Raw genomic sequence first — 19,246 nt, forward strand, 5'->3', positions numbered from 1 at the left:
CTCGACCGGGCCGTTCCCGCCGCTTGGGAGAATCGCGGGAGGGCGTCGGACTGGCGTCCCGGGAAATTTTGGCGGCCCAGGCGATTCTCCCAACCGGCGCGGGAGTGGAGAATCTCGCCCTTAGTTTATTTATAATGATTATTATATATTTCACACGGTTGATCCCAACTGGGTCTGCTTAGTCGGTGCCTAACTGGCTGGCTTTATTTACCACACAACTATCCATTGTTTAGGGGTCCCCCGCCCCTTAATGGGGAGCTCATACTCTGCAAGGTTCCCAGGGACGTTAATTGTTCCCACCTGTAAGATAGCCCCACAACCCTTAGAGATCTCTGTATTCCTTCAAACATAGCCTCTTGTGCATCCTTGATTTTAATCACCCTACCATTGGTGGCCCTGTCTTCCGCTGCCCAGTCTTTAAGCTTTAGAATTCCCTCTCTTATCTTGCATTCCTCTTTTAACACAGAACTTAAAACGTATCCTAAATTAAGAACAAAATACTGCATTATTTGTTGGTGACAGAATAGTAAGAGAGCAGAAGTATCCCACACAGCTATGGCTCATGATCTCGCAGCACCATTCACGGAGAGCAGGGCTGCACAGATTTAATATGATGCATGTGTTCTTCAAGAGTTGTCACTGATTCTATTGCTTTGACAGATCCTCTGATACAGTTTCATGAATCATTCTGTGTGCTGTATTGCTTCGTAACTTTGATCTTCAGTGAGGAGCCCATGTGGATAAGCTGGAGCAAGGGGCCACACACAATATCACGAGGGAGAGGTCATTAAAAAGTTGTAGGAACTAGAGGATCCAGCTGCTCAAGGACCTTTGCCATTTGGCAATGTCTCAAATGACACTATCAGTTAATCACGGCATTTACTCTCTCCAGCTTTCTCATGCCCTGGAATAAATCACCATCTTTTCCATTTGCACAAAATCTTATATTTTGACAGCCACAACACTCCCTTAAATATACATGGATTTCCAGAGGTATTTATATGAAACCAAACCCATTGTAACTCAAGTGTCTTCAAATTATATCAAAAATAGCATGATTCAAAGCAAGTCCTTTTTATTGTTGCAAGGCCAAGGAGGCAGTGCTGTGGGCATTCTAATTCCAATTTTTGGCAATAGAAAGCTTTGATGCCAGTGGCCATTTCTGCTGCCAACACCCTCTCAGCTCTTGTCTACTTTGAGGTGCTAGGTGCTGCCAGGGTATGGACCTGTGCCAGGGGAGCATTTGACCTCAGTAAACGACTTGAACCCAAGCATACAGCAGACTAAGGTGCTCCTGGTCAGATCACACTTCAGGCATACTATTCCTGCCTGGCAGCCAATACAGAGGACGCATAAATTGGCCCTGATAGCTTTCAAGGGCTGAATGTAAAGATTGTATTTGTAAATTAAGCAAGAAACAAAATCAGACCACCAGTTAGAGTTACTATTGAGGCATTTTTGACAAATTAATCCACTTCACATAATAATATACTTATTATCTTCATTAACCACTGATGCTTGATCAAAAACTGTTACTTTTATGACATTGATTCAAGTTCAACCTGTCACAATGTTATCTTTATTAGAAACAGCCATTGGTTTAATAGAATTCCTTGACAATTTTAATATACACTGGAATTGACCTGAAAGTGGACTGAAGAAATGCTAGCAGGAGCAACATTGTTCGGAGATGTTTTCAGTTTTGGTATGAATCTGCTTCTAGCCTTTATAAAATGCTTCATATCAGGGTTGACACTTATAAAGTACTACGTTGATCACCAAAATGACCACTGCTTGGGGGTGACACAGTTGAAGTGCTACAATGAAATGGGTGCCACCTAAACAACTCAGGTGAAGCTTTTGACTTGTTAATGAGTCTCAATTCAAAGTAACGGAGTAGTTTCAGGAAAAACTGGCCAAAATACATCCTCATTCCCACACTGAAATCTCTAGCTCAGGCTTGGGCTTTGGATCAAAAATGTGAATTTTCTGTTGGTATTGGAGTGTGAACAAAGACTTGTACAAAGACTACTGTGCAACAAGGAAATGGAGACAAGAAAAAAGCAGACAAGAAATGTCAGTGCAATGACATAAGATCACTGCTGTTGTCTTTGGCATACAGCTGTGAAGTCTAGTATTTTGAAGTATGATTTCCATTGAATTCTAAACAGGGTGTAATGGATTGTCCCCACAAGAGATAACTGAGCTTCTTGAGTGCAGGTTAATAGACAACTCATCAAGTTTGAACTAAGAGCTGAATATCAGCTTGTACATGTCTAGAGCAGTAAAGAAAAAACAAATTTTGAAGTTTTATGAATTACTTTAGCGAAACAGACAACGGATTCCCGTGGTCTTGTAACAAAAACATGTCTGTTCATTCTCTGCAGCTTTCAACACGGCTAACCTCAAATTCTCCTTCATAGTTTATCTATGTGGAAACTGTGATTGCATTCGCACTCTTAGTAAAGCTAGCATATTTCCTTTAATTGGTTCTCTACCCCATGCCTCAGTGGTCGCCTCCACTGAGCCCCTCTGCTATTAATTAATGATACATTCTCCCCTCAGTAACATTATCTGTATACATGAGAACAACTTTCATACTTATGCCTAATAATACCCAACTTCCCCTCTCAATCATCATCTTTAGATTTCATAATTGGCAAGAAGGAATTCATCACAAATGCAATATATTGGCCTATGATCCCATTTCCTCTTACTGGATGCATGTCCAGCAATATGGAATGGAATATGGAACATGGTCAACAATAAGAAGATAGAACTTTGGTGTCTTGCTTGTCCACGGGCTAACCAATGTTTCAATCCAGCTTCCTTCAGGAAACAACCTGAAATATAATTGTCTCGAATATTTTGTTTCTGTTTTCTAATCATTTTACGGAGTAAGCTGTGTTTTTCCACCAGACTCCCTCTGGATTAACCTTTTAGAGTTAACAGATCAAGCACATTTGAGGATGAAATCTGAGCATCCTGTATAAATGCACACATTCTGATATTTATCTTTAATAATTTCCTGCTTTATTTGCTATTTTCCAATTCCTAACTCCCTTTAGGGAACAACGAACGCAGCAATGTAATGTGGGCAAAATCAAAATCTGCACTTCACGCACACATTATGAACGACAGCATGGAGCAAAAGAATCGCCGAATAATTCGCTATGTGAAAAAGGCTCCTCTATACCATATCAACAGAAAGCATGATGTGAAGTATTGGTATGAGGAGCCGACTGTTGGAAAGAGTAAGTGACGTGTTATTATCATTATCAGATTATCTGATTTAGCTGTATTCGTGTGAAATTCCATTGAAGATGGATTTACGAAGAGAATACAGCATCACCCCAGTCTTCAACTCTTTTTTTTCTTTTGTGGGATGTCAGTGTTGTTGGCAAGGCCAGCATTTGTTGCTCATCCCTAATTGTCCTTGATCTGAATTATTTGCTAGGCCACTTCAGAGGGTAGCTAAGAGCCTACCACATTGTTGTGGGTCTGGAGTCATATGTGGGCCAGACTGGGTATGAACAGAAGATTTCCTTTGACAAAGCACATTAGTGAATGAGATGGCTTTTTACAAAAATTGATGATAGTTTCATCACTCTTCCACCTTGCTAAATGCACACCCATCTCCACTGTTCAACCAGCCTGTGAGACTTTGGGGCAGTCTTTCACATATCCCCTAAGAAGCCTTCCATAAATGGATAACGAACCATAACCCAAGAAACTGAGTCAGGTCTTCAGTAGCATCTGCGGGATGAACTGGTGGGGGTGAATCCAGCTCCTCGAGTGACAGGTTTTTAATAAGAGCTGCTGTTAGATGTTGACATTCTGCTATTTGTTTTATCTTTTGCACCAGTTAAGTACTTTTCCAGAGGAGGAAATCATTAGTTGACAAAAGAAAAGTCATCCATATGCCCTTGCCAGTTTTTGTGATGTTTAATTAAGGACTGGAATTACCTTTTGTAGTTCTAGACTTGAATTAATGATGACATTGATTAACAATGGATCTTGCCTCAGGCAATGTTCCAAAGTTCTTTCTTGAACAATAGTCCAATTAACCCTATTCAACACCCTTGTCTGTCTGGCTTAATTTGTTCTCACCTTGAACAACTTCTCTTTGATCCCCACTCGTTTCCTCCAGATAAAAGGTGTTATGCGGTTTCTGTAGAAACATTCTTTGTGTCAACCCTTCCCTGACTTCCTCTTCTGCTACATCCTATGTTGGGATACATCCTATTATATACACCAGCAGTGCAGTGTTGCTTTTTGCTGTTTCTCTGATCTGGACACTTTTATTTCCGACATTTCAATTTTCATCCATTTCTCATTGTCACATGATCCATCTCTGACTTTTCCTTTCCTTCCTGGATTCCTTTTACCCTCCACCTCTGACGACGTGTTTTCCATGGTCATGTTGGACAAGCCCAATGTTTCTGAAAAATCTCAAGTATGTTTCTTTCCTGCTGCTTTTACAAGATGTCCATACTTTCGATTTTCTCCATCTCTGTTGCATTTACTCTGATAACTCTATCTGCTGCACCAGAGGGCTGAATTTACTTGTAAGAACATAAAAAATAGGAGAAGGAGTAGACTAAACGTCCTGTCTCACCTGCTCCGCCATTTAATATGATCGTGATTGGCTTTGGGTTTTAACTCCACTTTCCCCACCCACTTCCCATATCCCTTAATACCGAGAGACCAACTATCTGCCCGAGCCTTATGTTTTCAACGATGGAGCATCAACAACCCTCTGGGGTCGAGAAGTTCACAGATTCACCACCACATCCAGTGAAGACATTTTCTACATCTCAGTCTTAAATGATCAGCCTCTTTCTGAAACTGCCCCTCATTCTAGATTCTCCAACCTCAGGGAACCTTCGGGACCTTGAATGTTTCAATAAGAATACTTGTCATTCTTCTAAACTCCAGAGAATATGGACCCAATTTACTCAACTTCCCATCATGGGACAACTCTCTCATCTCAAGGACCAATCTAGTGAACTTTCGCTGTACTGCCTCCAATGCAAGTAAATCCTTCCTTACGTTCAGAGACCAAAACTGCCTACAATATTCGAGATGTGGTCTCACCAAAGACCCATACAATTGTAGAAAGTCTTCTTTATTTCTGTATTCCAATTCCCTTACGATAAAACCAACATTCAATTTCCTTTCCTTATTGCTTGCTGGACCTGCATGCTAACTGTGTTCCTTTTATGAGTACACCCTGTTCCCTCTGAACAACTACACTTACAACATTTGTCCCTTTTAAGAGATATTCTGCTTTTCTATTCTTACGGTCAAGGGGAATAATGTCACACTTCCCTACATTGTACTCCTTCTGCCATCTTGTTGCTTATTCACTTAATCTCACTTAAGGGGAGGCTTGGTGCAGTGGTATTGTCACTGGATTAGTAATCCAGAGACCCAGGGTACTGCTCCGGGGTCCCTGGTCGATGGTGACATTTTAATTCAATAAAAATCTGTAATTAAAAGCCTAATGATGACCATGAAACCACTGCCAATTGTCAGAAAAACCCATCTGGTTTACTAATGCGCTTTAGGGAAGGAAATCTGCTATCCTTACCTGGTCTGGCCTACATGTGACTCCAGATGCACACAGGGATGTTGTTGATCCTTAACTGCCACTCGCTGAAATGGCGTAGCCAGCCACTCAGTTCAAGAGCAATTAGGGATGGGCAACAAATGCTGGCCCAGCCAGCAACACCCACATCTCAAGAATGAATTAGAAAAAAAACTATCTCCTTGCAACTACTCTGTGTCCTTCTTTGTAACATCAGCAAATTTAGATACATAACTTTCTGTCCCTTTGTCTATGTCAGATTGTAAACAGCTGAGGCCCCAGCACTGTCCCCTGTTGCACTCGATCAGTCACAGTTTGCCAACTTGAAAAGGCCCCATGTATCCCGACTGTCTGCTTCCTGTCTGTGAACCGTGGGCCAGGAACAGGAAGCTGCATCAAGATGGCACATTTCTAACCCTGGGGATTTTTCCCTGGGGATTTTTCTCAGGGGATCCGGAATTGGATCAGCTGCTCACCAATTACATTGGTTATGCTCACAACTAGGGTCACTTTTGCAGCACTACTATTGGCCACCAGCTCAATGGAGGTAGCCTCCCGAAGACAGGCTGTCAGAGGGTTTATTACCCATTGACAGGGCCGCAGTTTGAAAAGCCCCAATCTCAGCCAATCCTGATCCAGACGGGTGGTTTTCCCTCCATTCCAGTGAAATTGCTGATGTAGATTTTGTTCATTTTTTAATAAGGGTACGGGGAGTCCACTACAAGTTAGATAAGAAACAAAGTTTTATTTACACAACGACATATGCACTACCCGGTAGATCCCTACCGGGTTCCTTCATTGTCGATACCTTACTGGCCAATCTTACATACATGGATTAATTGAGATATCCAGTCCCTAGGGAGGGAGTTTGTACTCCACCAGGAGCACGGGGAAGTGAAGCATTCCCACCTTGCAGGTTTCATGCGGGATCTTACACACTTCTCCACTGCTGTGCAGCCCTGCGATTGCATCTTCATCTCCACGACCAGCCTTAGTAGCATCCACCTTTCCTGATGGGGCTGTTGAAGCTGCAGAGCTGCCAGCCCTCTGATTGGGTGATGCAGTATCAGGTGCCCACCCGCACCAGTTGGCGGCCGTAGATGCAGCCAGTTAGGAGGCCAGCTCAGGAACGAATGCTGAGCTGGTCTTTCTGCCTTAAACACACGCTTGGTACATTGGGTTCCTGAAGGTTCTGTGAAATTCCAGCCCAGAGCATCTTCTGGACCAAGATTGAGAATGTTCCTTTTCAACAGAGTCTCAGAATGGATACACCCCAATTTCCATGCCTATGTTCTTCCTTTCCCAATCATAAGAGTTCCTATTTCTCATCTTCCACCCCAAAGATTTCTGAATTGTCCCCCTCCATGTCTACCACCTACAATACGATCCCACAGCTAAATGCATCTTGTCCCCTCAGCTCTTCAGCTTCTATGACACCTGGATTAATTCTTCTGCCACCCCAAATTTCAACCCTCTCCCCAGTACCTTCCTGTGCAACCACATTCACTGCAGTCTCATGTCCATTCATCTCTTTGAATCCATAGAATCCCTACAGTGCAGAAGGAGACCATTCGGCCCATCGAGTCTGCACCAACCCTCCGAATGAGCATTCTACCTAAGCCCACTCCCCCGCCCTATCCCCGTAACCCAGTGCTTTGATCATGGCCAATCCACCTGAGCTGCACATCTTTGGACTGTGGGAGGAAACCGGAGCAGCCGGAGGAAACCCACACAGACACGGGTAAAACATGCAAACTCCACATAGACAGTCACCCAAGGCTGGAATCGAACCTGTGTCCCTGACCCGGTGAGGCAGCAGTGCTAACCACTGTGCCACCATGCCGCCTCTTCCTTGACTGTTGCCCAGAGCCCTTCTGTGTGAGGCTCTGATTGATGTTTCCTTCCTTTAATCTAGTGCCCTATACTGGCTGCTCACAATACAGTCTTCACTTTGGGAAAATTAAACATACATTAGACAACCACAATTTCTCCATTCTGTCCATGATCGTGATCCTAAGCTCACCATGTTAACTTCCTCTTCAACCTGCACTCTGGCCTTTTTGTCCTTTGCTTCTTTTGCAGATCTCTGGTGAAGCTCAGTGTAAACATTACATTTTCTCTCAGGTTTATATGTCAAAGGCATGAATATTAGATTCAGTGAGTTCAGACTTTGGTCACATGCTTCATTTTCTTTAGAGTATGCATTGCTGGTGATAGAAGTGAGCCTGTCACCAACTATAGGGATGGGCTATGGCGTGATTTCTCAATGTTAGGCATCCTTTGACAGAACACACTGCAGTTAGAGTAGTGGGGCTGGTGGCAGGGGAGGACTGGTGGTCCTTGAAAACCCTTTTTCAAGCCGCTGGACCCAGTGTACTTTGCTAGAATTTTCTTGTTTACATTTTTTAAAAAATGTTTTTATTTAGTTTTTTGTGGCATACAAAACAAGGATAAGTATGGACAAACAGTAGGAGACAGAGGAAAAAGAAAAATATATGCACATCAGTCTGTTTCAACTATTTCCATACATACATCGTTGTTCTTTCTCTTGCATTATTTACAGTGGTGGTTTCCTGTTTTTTGTTCGCCACTGGTTTTTTGGTTGTGGTTGTTGCCCCTGCCCCTCCGCTTCTTCTATTTTCCACCCTAACTTTGCTTCTCATGCTTCTTTTGTTGGGCATTGCTGGGTTCATGTTTCCTTGCCCCTGCCTCCCACTCCCCTTTCCCCCCTCGCCCTTCCTTGCTGAGATGTGGCTACCCACTTCTGTTTTTTGGTTTCATAGAGTTATCATAGAATTTACAGTGCAGAAGGAGGCCATACGGCCCATCGAGTCTGCACCGGCTCTTGGAAAGAGCACCCGACCCAAGGTCAACACCTCCACCCTATCCCCATCACCCAGTAACCCCACCCAACACTAAGGGCAATTTTGGACACTAAGGGCAATTTATCATGGCCAATCCACCTAACCTGCACATCTTTGGACTGTGGGAGGAAACCGGAGCACCTGGAGGAAACCCACGCACACACGGGGAGGATGTGCAGACTCCGCACAGACAGTGACCCAAGCCAGAATCGAACCTGGGACCCTGCAGCTGTGAAGCAATTGTGCTATCCACAATGCTACCGTGCTGCCCCTAGTTGTTGGCTCCTAGTTGTTGGCTACAAACAGGTCTTGGAACACTGGGTGAATGGCTCCCACATTGGCTCCTCCGACCCTTGGATGGCAAATTTAATTTTCTCCATTTGGAGAAATTTCGATAGGTCGGACAACCAATCTGCTGCTTTAGGTGGTGCTGCAGGATTCCCCGGCAGGGGGTTAGGGAGGCAAAGATGAGAGACTTCTCCCCATGAAGAGTTCTGGCTGTTCTGATATCCCGAAGACTGCCACTCTCGGGCATGGCTACACCCTCATCCCACCACTTTGGACATTGCCTCGAAGAAGGCTATCCAAAAACCAGTAACTCTACGGCAAGACCAGGACATGTGGGTGTGGTTGGCCGGAAAACCTTGGCACCGTTTGCATTTGTCCTCCATCTCCAGGAAGAACCTGGTCCTTTGGTTTCTGGTTAAGTGGGCTCTGTGTACCATTTTTACCTGCATTAGGCTTAGCTTGAGGATGTGGAGGTGGAGTTGACCCTGAGCAGTCCTTCCCTCCTGAGTCCCAACCCATTTCAAACCCTAGGTCTTCCTCCCACTTCTCCCTCGACTCGTCCAGTTGTATGTTGGCCCCCCTTAGTAGTCGACCATACATGTCGCTACAGATCCCTTTCCCTAGGATGTCTGCGTCCAGCAGGTCCTCCAGCACTGATTTTTGTGGTGGTCGTGGGTACGTCCTTGTTTCCTTTCGTAGGAAGTTTTTGAGTTGTGGGTACCTATGTTCACTTCCCCATGTCAGCTAGAATCTTTCTCCGTTCTTCGAGCGTTGTTATCCTATTGTTGATGTAAAAGCATCCCTCCATCCTGTCTCCAACTTTTGAAGGTGGTGTCTATAGTCACTGGCGTGAACCTGTGGTTATTGCAGGTGGGGACTTTGTCGGACATTTTGGTTAACCCGAAATGCTATCACAGTTGGTTCCACGACCGGCGTGTTGCTACCACCACTTGGCTCATCGAATATTTATTAGGTGGGGATGGGAATGCCGCCATGGCAAGGGTTTGGAGGGAGGTCCTTCTGCAGGAGCTCTCCTCCATGAGCACTCACTCAGCTTCTGGCTCCTTTATCCACCCCTTTACCCTCTCTGCGGTTGCCGCCCAGTGATAATATTGCAGGTTTGGGCTGCTCTGCAGTACTCTCTTTGGGATCCTTGCCTTCTTCCTGCCCCACACAAATACCATAATCAGTTTGTCTAGTGAGTTGCAAAAGGCCTTGGGGATGTAGATTGGGATGGATCCAAACAGAAGAGGAGCCTGGGCAGTACGTTCACTTTGATCGTCTGCACCCTACCCGCCAGGGAGAGTGGGAGTGTGTTCCATCTCTGCAGGTCCTTTTTTTCTTCTCCATCAGGCTGGTCAGGTTCCACTTGTGGATCCCTGTCCAGTCATGAGCAATTTGGACCCACAGGTAGCGGAATTTGTGTCAGGCCTGTTTAAAAGGCAACCCCTCCAGCTCTGCACCCCCCCCCCCCCGCCCCACCCCACTTTGCGGGTTCACCGGGATGATCTCGCTTTTGCTCAGGCTAAGTTTGTAACCCGAGAAGGTTTCAAACTCTTTCAAGAGCGCCTTGATTCCTTCCGTGCTGCTTTGTGGGTCCGAGATGTAGAGGAGCAGGTCATCCGCACAGAGCGAGACTCAGTGCTCGCTGTCTCCTCTCTGGGTCCCTTTCCAGTTATCGACTACAGCTCAGCCTTAAACACCATCATTCTTACGAAACTCATCTCCAAACTCCGCGGCCTTGGCCTCGGCTCCTCCCTCTGTGACTGGATCCTGAACTTCCTAACCCAGAGGCCACAATCAGTAAGGATAGGCAACAACTCCTCCTTCACGATCATTCTCAACACCGGTGCCCCACAATGCTGTGTCCTCAGCTCCCTACTATACTCCTTATACACCTATGACTAAATTCCCCTCCAACTCGATTTTCAAATTTGCTGATGACACCACCGTAGTGGGTCGGATTTCAAACAATGGCGAGACAGAGTACAGGAATGAGATAGAGAATCTGGTGAACTGGTGCAACGACAATAATCTCTCCCTCAATGTCAACAAAACAAAGGAGATTGTCATCGACTTCAGGAAGCGTAGTGGAGAACATGCCCCTGTCTACATCAATGGGAATGAAGTAGAAAGGGTCGAGAGCTTCAAGTTTTTAGGTGTACAGATCACCAACAGCCTGTCCTGGTCTCCCCATGCCTACACTGTAGTTAAGAAAGCCCACCAACGACTCTACTTTCTCAGAAGACTAAGGAAATTTGACATGTCAGCTACGGCCCTCACCAACTTCTACAGATGCACCATAGAAGGCATTCTTTCTGGTTGTATCACAGCTTGGTATGGAGCCTGCTCTGCTCAAAGAAACTACAAAAGGTTGTGAATGTAGCCCAGTCCATCACGCAAACCAGCCTCCCATCCATTGACTCTATCTATAATTCCCACTGTCTCAGAAAGGCAGCCAGCATAATTAAGGACCCCACGCACCCCGGACATACTCTCTTCCACCTTCTTCCTTCAGAAAAAAGGTACAAAAGTTTGAGGTCACGTACCGACTGACTCAAGAACAGCTTCTTCCCTGCTGCCATCAGACTTTTGAATGGACCTACCTCGTATTAAGTTGATCTTTTCTCTACACCTTGCTATAACTGTAACATTACTGTTTACGTTAATGATGGAAAGGGATAAGTATACACCGCAGGGCAAGAGTTATAGCTGGGGGAAGGGCAATTATGATGCCATTAGACGTGACTTGGGGGGGATAAGGTGGAGAAGTAGGCTGCAAGTGTTGGGCACACTAGATAAGTGGAGCTTGTTCAAGGATCAGCTACTGCGTGTTCTTGATAAGTATGTACCGGTCAGGCAGGGAGGAAGGCGTCGAGCGAGGGAACCGTGGTTTACCAAAGAAGTGGAATCTCTTGTTAAGAGGAAGAAGGAGGCCTATGTGAAGATGAGGTGTGAAGTTTCAGTTGGGGCGATGGATAGTTACAAGGTAGCGAGGAAGGATTTAAAGAGAGAGCTAAGACGAGCAAGAAGGGGACATGAGAAGTATTTGGCAGGTAGGATCAAGGAAAACCCAAAAGCTTTCTATAGGTATGTCAGGAATAAGCGAATGACTAGGGAAAGAGTAGGACCAGTCAAGGACAGGGATGGGAAGTTGTGTGTGGAGTCTGAAGAGATAGGCGAGATACTAAATGAATATTTTTCGTCAGTATTCACTCAGGAAAAAGATAATGTTGTGGAGGAGAATGCTGAGACCCAGGCTAATGGAATAGATGGCATTGAGGTACGTAGGGAAGAGGTGTTGGCAATTCTGGACAGGCTGAAAATAGATAAGTCCCCGGGTCCTGATGGGATTTATCCTAGGATTCTCTGGGAGGCCAGGGAAGAGATTGCTGGACCTTTGGCTTTGATTTTTATGTCATCATTGGCTACAGGAATAGTGCCAGAGGACTGGAGGATAGCAAATGTGGTCCCTTTGTTCAAAAAGGGGAGCAGAGACAACCCCGGCAACTATAGACCGGTGAGCCTTACGTCTGTAGTGGGTAAAGTCTTGGAGGGGATTATAAGAGACAAGATTTATAATCATCTAGATAGGAATAATATGATCAGGGATAGTCAGAATGGCTTTGTGAAGGGTAGGTCATGCCTCACAAACCTTATCGAGTTCTTTGAGAAGGTGACTGAACAGGTAGACGAGGCTAGAGCAGTTGATGTGGTGTATATGGATTTCAGCAAAGCGTTTGATAAGGTTACCCATGGTAGGCTATTGCAGAAAATACGGAGGCTGGGGATTGAGGGTGATTTAGAGATGTGGATCAGAAATTGGCTAGCTGAAAGAAGACAGAGGGTGGTGGTTGATGGGAAATGTTCAGAATGGAGTTCAGTTACAAGTGGAGTACCACAAGGATCTGTTCTGGGGCTGTTGCTGTTTGTCATTTTTATCAATGACCTAGAGGAAAGCGCAGAAGGGTGGGTGAGTAAATTTGCAGATGATACTAAAGTCGGTGGTGTTGTCGATAGTGTGGAAGGATGTAGCAGGTTACAGAGGGATATAGATAAGCTGCAGAGCTGGGCTGAGAGGTGGCAAATGATGTTTAATGTAGAGAAGTGTGAGGTGATTCACTTTGGAAGGAATAACAGGAATGCGGAATATTTGACTAATGGTAAAGTTCTTGGAAGTGTGGATGAGCAGAGGGATCTAGGTGTCCATGTACATAGATCCCTGAAAGTTGCCACCCAGGTTGATAGGGTTGTGAAGAAGGCCTATGGAGTGTTGGCCTTTATTGGTAGAGGGATTGAGTTCCGGAGTCAGGAGGTCATGTTGCAGCTGTACAGAACTCTGGTACGGCCGCATTTGGAGTATTGCGTACAGTTCTGGTCACCGTATTATAGGAAGGACGTGGAGGCTTTGGAGCGGGTGCAGAGGAGATTTACCAGGATGTTGCCTGGTATGGAGGGAAAATCTTATGAGGAAAGGCTGATGGACTTGAGGTTGTTTTCGTTGGAGAGACAAAGGTTAAGAGGAGACTTAATAGAGGCATACAAAATGATCAGGGGGTTGGATAGGGTGGACAGTGAGAGCCTTCTCCCGCGGATGGAAATGGCTGGCACGAGGGGACATAGCTTTAAACTGAAGGGTAATAGATATAGGACAGAGGTCAGAGGTAGGTTCTTTACGCAAAGAGTAGCGAGGCCGTGGAATGCCCTACCTGCTACAGTAGTGAACTCGCCAACATTGAGGGCATTTAAAAGTTTATTGGATAAACATATGGATGATAATGGCATAGTGTAGGTTAGATGGCTTTTGTTTCGGTGCAACATCGTGGGCCGAAGGGCCTGTACTGCGCTGTATCGTTCTATGTTCTATGTTCTATTATATTCTGCAGTCTCTCCTTCCTTCCCTATGTACGGTATGCATTGTTTGTACAGCATGCAAGAAACAATACTTTTCACTGTATACTAATACATGTGACAATAATAAATCAAATCAAATCAAATCAGTTCTTTGCCGCCCTAAACGCGATCACTAGTTGTTCGGTCGCCAGGGCGAACAGCAGTAGGATAACGGGCATCCCTACTTTGTGCAGCTGGAAGTACTTAGAGCTGGTGGTATTTGTCTGTACGCTCGCCGTGGGAGCGTTGTACAAGAGTTTCACCCAGGCAGTGAACCCTGTTCTAAGTGTTTACATTTTAAATATGATCTTGGGATATCTATCTTTCAGCTTCTCAAATTATTCTTCAACCGTCTCGTGCGTCAACTATTCACACATCACTTTTTACTTGAACTTCTTAATATCTTAAATACTTTGCCCACTACTTTGACTGAGTTGTTACATTTCATTTCACTGGCACTTCTTTTCCCTGTTTGTTTTTCACTCTTTACTAGCATTATTACATTGTCTCTCTTTGCAATTCTGATGAGTACGTACCCTCCACAGTTTGACGTGCTCTGTATTTCTAACAATATTTATTTTTGCTTCAGATTTTCAGCAACTTGCTTTTTATCTGAAACAATGTGAGAATTTGATCATAATCGTTAAAACTACCTGAATTATAATAAATCGTTAACCTTCATTTGCTGATGTTGCAGAAAGTAAAATGCTATTCCTCATTAATACATCAAATGTCCGACAAGAATGTCAGGCCAGGAAGATAAGTAAGTTTTATAGCAGTTCAATGTAATATCAGTGAACTGTACAGAGCCCCCAACTTACATAAGTATATAATTTATGACCAAAGGTCTCCAATGTGGGAAAATGTTTTGAATCAGTAACAGTTTTACTCGTTACTGGTGTGCTTTGAGAAGTAAAATGCCTTTGTTGTTTGTATGAAACAGGAAAAAAGCCACAGACATTAGGAACGCATGGGACTTTCCTGGGATTGTGCGACTCTTTACGGAAATGAAACCCAGTGCCAGCGACTGTAGCGACTGTTTCTCACAAGAAAATCATGGCAATAGGGAAGATCAGGCCCCTGGAAATTTCTACATGTGACCATTGTTATCCGCGCCGCTCACATCTTACTCCAAGGTGTGTTTAGACAAAGTTGGAAAATTGTTAAAGCTAAAGAATAATAGAATGCAAATGAATGTAGTACATAGGAATGAGTTAAAATTCCATTTAGATTGGTAGTTAACAGTATGCAAAGGCATGCGATTTTATAAAATAATGATCTTGTTTGTACCAGAATATCCTTTTGCTGGGGTCAAGTGTCTAGGGAAAGTTAAGCCATGCACACAATCTCTACCAGCTAGAAGCACAAAGAAAACAGGCACCACCACCAATTCGCTCTCCAAGTCACACACCATCTTGACTCAGAGACATCTCACTTTTCCTTCGTCACTAGGTCAAAACCTTGGCACTTTTTATCTAACAGCACAGTCGGACATCCTAGAGGACGAAACAGTTCAACAAGGTTTCTCAAGGGCAACAAATGCTGGACCTGCCAACAAATTAATAAAATAAAAGATTGGATGGGGCAGTTCTGCTGCTTATAAATCAATGGAAAGAATCATAAGAGCATTAAAAACATTTTTTTACATGTTGGTCTAAAGGTGCAGCGTATTAATTTTTAAAACGTATACACATTGTTCTGTCTCACAGATGAAGGTTCACGCACATCGTTGATCTTTGTTGTGCAGTTGGTGACCAGTTGAGCATTGGGAATCGGGGAAAATAGACAGTGGAGTTAACATTAACAACTTATGCCCTTCCTCATGATGAGCTTAATAGTGGCAGTCATTTTTCAGAAAATTTTACACAATATAGTTATGGCATAAATAAGCTAATTTGGCAATGATCTTTGAATTTTGTATGCTTTGAACAAAAGTGCATCCAGAAATTAAATAAAAATAAAATTTGGAAAATACATTGTGGAAGAATGATTCTTTAAGTAGTTCTTCTGTGCCTGGGATTCAATAATCCATATTTTACATTGCAACAGGTTGCATCTAAGGGTAAGTATGTTTACATGAACTTCATTATTTGTGTGATTATGTTTTAAGATGAATAATGAAAAGGTAGCATTCAAAACCAGAAACTGCTTTGTTTCCAAGATTTACTTTTCCAGACTTTATCATAATGTTGCCTTCTGTGGTTATTAAGATCAAACATTCAGTTTAATTTAATCTGAGTTGATCCATCCCATCAAATCTCATAGCAACTTCAAACCGTGAGAAATCTGAGGATAAGGGCCATTCTTGGCTCAGGTTGACAAAGAACAAAGAAAACGTGATTTTTTTACTAGACCCTGAACAGTGCACAAATGACTAAGGCCTTTGAATACTGAATAGACTTTGAAGTTTTCACAACATGACCGCTTTCAAAATATAAGTTCATTGTGTTAGAAGGATGATTTATTTTTGAATTTTAAATTTGAAGCCCTAGCTGTAAATATTGGAAATATGAGCACATCAAACCCAAAGTATAAATCTGAAATGGTTTGAAAATTTCAATCCTGCCCATTTTGGACCAGTTCAGATTTTTAGGGACATAAAATGTTGACATTCGTGATACTATTATCAATGTCATATGGGAAGGTTGTCTCATCTACATGTGAAATGAAATGAAAATCACTTATTGTCACGAGTAGGCTTCAATGAAGTTATTGTGAAAAGCCCCTAGTCGCCACATTCCGGCACCCGTTCGGGGAGGCTGGTACGGGAATTGAACCGTGCTGCTGGCCTGCTTTGGTCTGCTTTAAAAGCCAGCTATTTAGCCCAGTGAGCTAAACCAGCCCGGCTACGTTATTAGGACCCAGAAAATTAATGATTGTGGTTCCTAGGAGGCTGTTACAGAAGGGTTGGGTCATATGGCCTTGATTGAAGATACAACTAGGAACAAAATGTTGACAATGAGAAATAGTGGCAGAATTCATTCCAATGATCACTCCTTAGAGTCAGATCAGTGACCCTGCATTCTGAGGAAAATCTTCCTGTTTCACAGGGGTCTGGGCCAGAGAATCAGCGCTATGGTATTGCAGCCCAATCTTGAGTGGAAGTGCAGGATTATGAAATTTAAGGCCCCCCCTTTCTCAATCTTGACCCTCGCCTGAAGTGTGATGACCCTCAGATTAAATCACAACCAGTCAGCTTTCTCTCAAAAGGGGAGAGCAGCCTATGGTCCTCGGGGACAATGGAGACTTTCATTTCAATATGGAATTTACACTGTTATCTTTATTGCCTGAATCTGAAACTCTATTTTATCTCAACTAATTTTCTAACCCTTTCCCGTGGAGAGAATGTGATATATTTTAACATTTCCTACAATTGCAGCCACATTCAAACACAAAATCCCCATAAATTAAGTTTTCAACACAATGAAAACTTTTTGAAAGTAACTGCATTGTTAAAACTTTAAAAGTGTTTTCAAAAGTCAAAGGGTTTTGTCATTTGTCTTGTGTCCAACATTTTGTGAAATTGGTATGGTATTGATTGGGAATGAATACAACCCTTAGTTGATTTGGATATCATCAATGTTGCAAATTTGGCCTTTTTAACAAAATCTTACCTGGATGTCAATTTGTGGAAACACACCGAGCTAGATTCTCCATCGACAGGTCCTCCGCTTCACCGGCAGCACCCTCACGCCCTCGGATTTCCCAACGGCGTGGGGGTTCCCACAATGGGAAACACCATTGGCCGGCTGCCAGGGTGGAGGATCCCGCTGCCAGCGGGGGGGGTGCCATACCAGAAAACAGGTGCAGTGGGAGGGAGAGTCCCATCCACCATGTTTTTATCTGTCCTTTTAATCAGCACTGTTTACGGGTTAATGTGTCCCAGACTGACAGATCAATCACGGTGAATAATTTATTGAGGTTCATGTGTACTGTGGTAGCTGGTCCCTTTAAGAGGGTGGGCTTGATGGCCCACATGACTGGCTCAGAGCCAATCGCGCAGAGCCAAGCACACAAACCTCGGCCAATAGGGAGTTTGCGCAAGAACCTGGGAGCAGGACCCTGGGCAATGTGAACTCTGGAGCCGAAGTGTTAAGATCTGTTGTATGGCGTTCTGTGCCTGTTACTTAACTGCCCCTTTTCTTTCATCAATAAACCTCTTTGTTGACTACTTGAAGCCTCCAGTGTCTCGAGCTGCCACATGGACAATCTTCAAACCTGATGGCAAGTTTTGCTAAATTCTGGGGAGTTTTATGATATGGCATAGTCATTAGTCATTGGGTCAGGAATACTAAATAACTACATGTACACAAATAATCAAAGGGTGACACAGTGGTCAGCACTGCTGCCTCACAGTGCCAGGGACACGGGTTCAGTTCCAGGTGACTGTGTGGCGTTTGCACTTTCTTCCTGTGTCTGTGTGGGTTTCCGCCGGGTGCACCGGTTTCCTTCCACAGTCGAAAGATGTGCAGGTTAGGTGGATTGGCCATGCTAAATTGCCCCTTTCTGTCCAAAAAGGTTAGGTGGGGTTACTGGGTTACGGAGATAGGTGTGGGCCTAGGTAGGGTACTCTTTCCTAGGGTTGGTGCAGACCCGATATGCCCAAAGGCCTCCTTCTGCACTGTAAATTCTATGTTTTGAGATTTCCAGAATGGGAGGAAGGGGAGTAAAAGACAGAAAGAATAAAAAAAAGAACTCGCATTTATACATTGTCTTTCATAACCACTGGATGTTCCAAAGCACTTTTCAAGCAAGTAAATATTTTTGAAGTATAATGTTGAAAACATGGTGGCCAATTTGCATTCCCACAAACAACAATGTGTTACTGACGAAGATTATCTCCCTTTTTAGTGACCTGCTTCAGGGAGAAATATTGACCAGGACATTGAGGATAATTCTTCTCCTCTTCTTTGAAATAACACCATGTGGGACCTTTTAAATTCACCTTGGTTTAGCACCACTCTGAAAAGTGACAATTCTGATAATGTAGCTCTCCTTCAATGAAGAGTTTGCCTGGAACATAAGCTCTAACCTTGGAGATTTTTATAACCTTCTGACTCTGAGGTGAGAGGGCTCCCACTGAGCCGGAGGCTGAGACCTGTCACGAATACCAGTAATAAAATGAAGCAGTTACTCAATTATTTGGTTTGATTTTAGATTAACAGGGAATAGATTTTACAAGTGGATGCTCTCCATAGGAAAATACATATGTGGCTGCATTCTCTGTTCCTGAGACTAAGCGTTGATGCCGGGGCAGGATTCATGGAGTTCAACGACAGCAAAATTGGTGTCGCACCTGGACCGATTCAACGACCATTGAGGGGCTCGCACTGACGCCATATGGACCACAATCGATTCCAATGGGAAATGGTGTGGGATTCGCCAGATTCGGGTTTGACACTCAGGAGGCTGACAAGCTGCAGCCGCATATACACACTTCACTCCCCACACTCACCATCCCAGCAAACAAGATGGCAGCGAGAAGAGTGGCACCCCATTTCACGGAGCCAAGCTCGAGACCCTGCTGGACGCCATGGAGGAGAGGTGGGTGACCCTGTACCCCAGCCGGGCCTGGGTGCAGGAGGCAGAGGTGGTCAGCACCGTGGGTAAC

Source organism: Scyliorhinus torazame, chromosome 2 (assembly GCF_047496885.1).
Source record: "Scyliorhinus torazame isolate Kashiwa2021f chromosome 2, sScyTor2.1, whole genome shotgun sequence".
In the NCBI taxonomy this organism is placed as follows: domain Eukaryota; kingdom Metazoa; phylum Chordata; class Chondrichthyes; order Carcharhiniformes; family Scyliorhinidae; genus Scyliorhinus; species Scyliorhinus torazame.